We start from the raw sequence: 6,000 nt of genomic DNA, 5'->3' as shown, positions 1-6,000 counted from the left end.
CTTTTGTTTTGCCATATCTGCAAACACAGCATTCCATGTCAGCTACCTTTTCCTATTACTGTTTTTATCATCACACTAGTCAAAGTAGCTGCCTTTCTGATGGTTCGTAGTAATGATAAGTACCTGAGAGTGAGCAAGTCCCACCTCATTTTCCAATTTGCACTTGCTGTGGTGGGCCCTTACAAATTGCTTTCCCAGCTGTACTCATGTTTATTTGTTTTAGGAAACAGAATTGGTATTAATTTACAAACCATGAAGGAAGGTTACTGATGACAACTATTAATTAGCTAGCACATCTGCCGTGAAGGTGTTTCCACAAGCCTCGTCTTAAGTATTCTCCAGCCTCCTCCATTTTGGGGATCAATGCTAATTTCCACTGCTTACTAGCAATCATAGATGACTAGCAGTTAAAAAACCATCAGCCCTGTCACGTCTCTCAGTGAACAGAATCCCTTTCCAGATGGCCCATCATTTGGATAATGGACAGCCTGAGGGGATAAAAATGTCACCTGTTGAAGTGAGTCGATGGTATTAATAAAAACACCATTCAGAAATGAGTAGAAACCCACAACAGCTTTATGAATTTATGGTGCAACTGTGAGTTCTTTTTGTAGCACTTTTACTTCAAAGATTTTTACACAGAGGAGAACGTTCCGCTGTATTCACAGCTCCTTTTGTAACATATGCTGCTCCTCACTTGATCAGAAAGAAGCTAGGTTAGACAATGTGTATATTATGTAAAATATGACAGTTTAAATGGTTAGAGATACCACTATACAAATCAGTAAATGTGTATATTATGTATAATATGAGCTTTATAATAGCTCATGAGCAGAGCTATAAAAAGCAATATGCAAACACACTCTAATGTGGAAAGCTTTATGACTTTATCAAGTACACTGGGAATTGGAGAAAGCCTTCTCTCCTTACCATCCCCATGAAAACTAGTTCTGCTGAATCTAAAAACCAAAGATGGTGTTCAGATTCTTGACTATATGACTATGTTATCAAGTTGTACAGCCATATCAACACAAATGCCAAGCAGATCTCAAACTTCTATATGAAGGCCTGGGAAACAATGGTAGAAGAATCACTTTTCACAGATCGGGGACTTAAATATGAACTGTGATGGATGGTAGTCATCTTTACAACAGAGACGCTGAGTGCACAAAATAGTGTCCAACATTTACCAGAGAAGACTTGGAACTATTTATAGTAGATCCATTGTAATGCTATAAATAATTCACTGTTCCACCCGGTTTTGAGCAGATATATCCATAAAACAATGAGCTCATTCTAGCAACCAGCCCTACCTGCCTTCATAGTGTTTATTTATTCATTCATTTAATTTCTATACCGCCCTTCCAAAAATGGCTCAGGGCAGTTTACACAGAGAAATAATAAATAAATAAGATGGAACCCTGTTCCCAAAGGGCTCACAATCTAAAAAGCAACATAAGATATACACCAGCAACAGTCATTAGAGGTACTGTGTTGGGGGTGGATAGGGCCAGTTACTATCCCCCTGCTAAATAAAGAGAATTGCCATGTTAAAAGGTCCCTGTCAAGTTAGCAGTAGCTAGTAATTCAGAGTCCTGGTGAACAGATGGGGGGCACTTTTCAGCAATCTATCTTCCTTCCCTGGAAGTGTTCATTAACACCCATAAATATGTTTCTAAGGGCTATGCAGCCTTCAGGGACATATTTATGGATTTTAAAGAGCACATCTGGGGGAAGGAGAAATTGTTGAAACTCATGCCCCGCTCTGCCCATGCAGCAGGACTGTGGATTACCAAAAGCTGCAGACATACTCTGCATGCAGCGCCTCCACACCACTAGTGAAGATGTCATCCAGTATGCTTTATCTAATCTTTGGAACTATATCCATCTCAGTGCTTCTTCGTCTCTAGTTTCTTTTCTGCCTATGTATGTGCAGCTTTTCCTATATTATATCTTTCTTGGAATAACCCTCTTGAGTTTTGCAAAACTCTCTTTATCCCCTTGTAATGAGTTCTTCATTTTGCATTATTGTTCTTATTAGCATCAAGACCATCCTTTCATTTCTTCATCCTTTATTTTTTAAAGAATCTATTGAAAGAATATTGCCCAAACCACTTTTAAGGTTCCAATTAATGTTTGTCGATACCATTTCAGTCTTCAGTGTCATGGGATAATGATGCATGGAGCCCTTGGTATAACTGAATCTGGAGGTGACGAGTCAGGAAAGCCGATATCAGCCAGTCTCTTTAGGGGGTCACTTCACATACTGCAGTTTTAATGCATATATGATCCAGAGTATATTGCACTGTGTAAACACTGAAACGATAATATATGAAACACAAACATAACACTTTTTCAGAAGCAAAACATAAACATATGCTACAGTAAGCCAAAATTAGACATGGCTCTTGGTCCATGCTTCCACTATATACAGGTTTAAAATTGTGAAGGATACCTATAAGGTTATGTTTCAGTGCTCTTCTGTGGCACACGAAGGGCCAGGCTCCATGCCAGACCCATACAGGAATCCCTCCAGCCTACCTCTCCTGCTACATCAATGAACCAGAATTTGAAAATACCAGTTTTCAAATAGGGATCCGGAGGTGGAAATTACAGGCTGGCTAGCTTAATGTCTGTTGCAGGCAAATTGATAGGAAGCATTCTCAAGGATAAAATGGTTAAGCATATAGAAAAACAGGCCCTGTTGAAGGAGAACAAGCATGACTTTGGCAAAGTAAATCTTGCCTCACTAATCTTTTAGAGCTCCTTAAGAGTGTCAACAGCCATGTGGATAAAGGTGATCCAGTTGACATAGTATACCTGGATTTTAAAAAAGCTTTTGACAAAGTTCCCCACCAAAGACTCATGATAAAACTTAACAGTCATGGGATAAGGGGACAGGTTCATGTGTGGATTGGTAACTGGTTGAAGGACAGGAAACAGAAGGCAGGAATAAATGGACAGTTTTCACAATGGAGGGAAGTATGAAGTGGGGTCCCCCAGGAATTAGTACTGGGACCAGTGCTCTTTAACTTGTTTATCTAGAAGTTGAGGTTACCAGCAAGGTGGCCAAATTTGCAGATGACACTAAACCATTTCGGGTAGTGAAATCCAAAAGATATGTAGGAGCCCCTGGTGGCGCAGTGGTAAAAAAACTGCCGCCCTGTAACCAGAAGGTTACAAGTTCGATCCTGACCAAGGTTGGTCAACCTGCTCAAGGTTGACTCAGCCTTCCATCCTTCCGAGGTCGGTAAAATGAGTACCCAGAATGTTGGGGGCAATATGCTAAATCATTGTAAACCGCTTAGAGAGCTTCGGCTATAAAGCGGTATGTAAATGTAAGTGCTATTGCTATTGCTATTGTGAGGAGCTACAAAAGAATCTATCTGAACTGGGGGAGCAGGCAACAAAATGGCAAATGTGCTTCAATGTTAGCAAGTGTAAACTGATGCATATTGGGGCAAAAAACAACAGCAACCCAAATTCACATATATGCTGATGGGATCTGAGCTGTTGGTGACTGACCAGGAGAAGGATCTTGGGGTTGTGGTGGACAGCTTGTTGAAAGTGTCAACTCAATGTGTGACACCTGTGAAAAAGGCCAATTCCATGCTCTGAATCATTTGGAAGGGGACTGAAAATAAAAATGCTAATATTATAATGCCCTTCCACAAATCTATGGTGTGGCCACATCTGGAGCACTCAGTTTTCACCATCATAACTGAAGAGGGACATTATAGAACTGGAAAAGGTGCAGAAGAGGGCAACCAAGATGATCAGGGGACTATTGCTCCTTCTTTACAAGACAAGGTTACAATATCTGGGGCTTTTTTATTTTAGAAAAAAAGATGACTGAGAGGAGACATGAAAGAGGTCTATAAAATTGTGCATGGCATGGAGAAAGCGATAAATTGTTCTCCCTGTCACATCACTCTGGAACCAGGGGTCATCTCATGAAACTAATTGCCAAGAAATTTAGGACAGACAAAAGGAAGTACTTTTTCACACAATGCATAAACAATTTATGGAATTCTCTGCCACAAGATATGGTGACAGCCAACAGCCTGGATGGCTTTTAGATAAATTCATGGAGGACAGTCTATCAGTGACTACTAGTCTGAAGGCTTCAGGCCACCTCCAGCCTCAGAGGTAAGATACCGCCAAATACCAGCTGCAAGGGAGTAACAGTAGGAGAGAGGGCATGCCTTCAGCTCTTGTTTGTGGGCTTCCCAGAGGCATCTTGTGGACTATTGTGTGAAACAGGATGCTGTTTCACACAATACAATGTTACGATGAATGTTACAATGTTATGATGAGTTTTGTCTAATTCATGATACGATGAATACGACGAATATTTATATACTGCTTTTCAACCAAACTTCCCAAAGTGGTTTACATACAGAAATTAATTAATTAATTAAATGGCTGCCTGTCCCAAAGGACTCACAGTCTAAAAAAGAAACGTAAGAAAGATACCAGCAACAGCCACTGGAGGGATGCTGTGCTGGGGCTGGATATGGCCAATTGCTCTCCCCCTGCTAAATAAAGAGAATTGCCACTTTTAAAAGGTTCCTTTTTGCTCAGTAAGCAGGGGTTGGCCTTTGGCCTTATCCTGATCTTAGATAGGCTTTTGGCCTGATCCAGCAGGGCTTTTTGTATGTTCTTATTGAAGGAGAATTGGAAGATGACAAAGTGATGCACATTTAGCCCATTGTCACCATCATGAAAAAGAGAGTGGAAGGCAATATACCCAGGAATTTATCGTTGTGTAAACCCATGGGAATGCATGGGAATCCCTCCAACCCTCGCTCAAGTCTGAGTAACTCAGACCTCTAACCCTGCTCTTAACCCAAGTAGGGCAAAAAGGGAGTGGCCCTACCATGATGTTTTGGTTATCTGGGTACATTTGCCTTTGGTGGCAGGTCTATGGAAGCAGCAGCCATGATTGTAATAGAGTGCTGTGCTTACAGGAACCGGCATCTGTAAATGTGCAACTCTGCAAAGTACACTTTATGATCCATTGGTTGCAATGCCTTCAGTAGGGCTGGTCCCACTTCCTGCCCTTTCGTGTTCAGTCAGGGGATAGCTGATTATGTAATGAGGGTTCCCGGTCTCTTGGTAGTGCAATGCATGCTGGGATAGCTCTTTTGATCCTAAGACGATCCAGCTCCTGATTTCAGAAATGGAAATCATGGCTGCTTGAATCATCTGTGTACTGAGTTTGCAGAGCCAAAGAGAAGTTCTGCTTGTCTGTGGAGACTCTTTACTCACCGCCAACTAATCCACCCCCATATGATCATGTGAAGGGGCTCAGTCTGTGGGTCTGTGTCTGTGTTGAGGACTCTGCTGTATCCTAGGATGTTCCCCCTGTATGTGGGCCCTATGGATTAGACTGAAATAAAATAAAATAGAAATTGCAAACCGTTCATTTTTCAACTCAGCTCATTTTTCCAAACTTCTTCCACGAGAAATCTATGCATTTTATTATGCCTCAGTGTTGATTTTCTTCACTTTGTCCCTTTTGTTCTATTTTGTTATTCCTGTGCATCTCAAAAGGTCAAACACATTATTTGCAGGATGCTTTGAAGACAACTTCTCTTCTTGTCTGGAGTGCCAGCAATATGCACAGTTTAACATTATACTGGCATGAAATTGTGGCAAACAAAATGATGCCTTGTTATGAAGGTTCCTGGGATTATAGAAGGATCATTCTTATTGGCATTTGGCAATTCCAGGCAGAAATAGTTATTTCAGGACTCCAGAAGTAAAGTCTGGACATTTCTGGTTGCTGTGAGTGGGTAACAATAAGGTCAGACAGACTATGCAAAAGACAGGCTGTAGAATGCCAGCAGGCACAAGGAGGGAGGCACAGCCCTTCCCTTGAATGTTATCCCGCCTCTTCCTCCTCGATGGCCTTTACAGGAGAAATGGCTCCATGTTTCAGGTCATTACACCAGAAAAAAGAACAAAAGGCCTTTCTTTCTATGAATTTTAGGCCAG

General features: G+C 41.3%; 1 long non-coding RNA gene across 1 annotated transcript in view; it reads right to left on the bottom strand.

Moving 5' to 3' along the window:
• Positions 1 to 1,843: 1,843 nt before the first annotated feature.
• The window catches only part of LOC128348079 (uncharacterized), a 41,114-nt gene continuing 36,957 nt past the window's right edge, over positions 1,844 to 6,000 (bottom strand). Inside the window, exons 3-4 of the long non-coding RNA XR_008317912.1 lie at positions 5,272 to 5,392; positions 1,844 to 2,316 (exon numbers count right to left, since the gene is read on the bottom strand). This is a non-coding gene — a long non-coding RNA (uncharacterized LOC128348079). The remainder of the gene's footprint in view (positions 2,317 to 5,271; positions 5,393 to 6,000) is intronic.

The sequence above is a fragment of the Hemicordylus capensis genome, chromosome 2 (assembly GCF_027244095.1).
Source record: "Hemicordylus capensis ecotype Gifberg chromosome 2, rHemCap1.1.pri, whole genome shotgun sequence".
In the NCBI taxonomy this organism is placed as follows: Eukaryota; Metazoa; Chordata; class Lepidosauria; order Squamata; family Cordylidae; genus Hemicordylus; species Hemicordylus capensis.
This window is presented reverse-complemented; position numbering and strand designations above follow the sequence as displayed.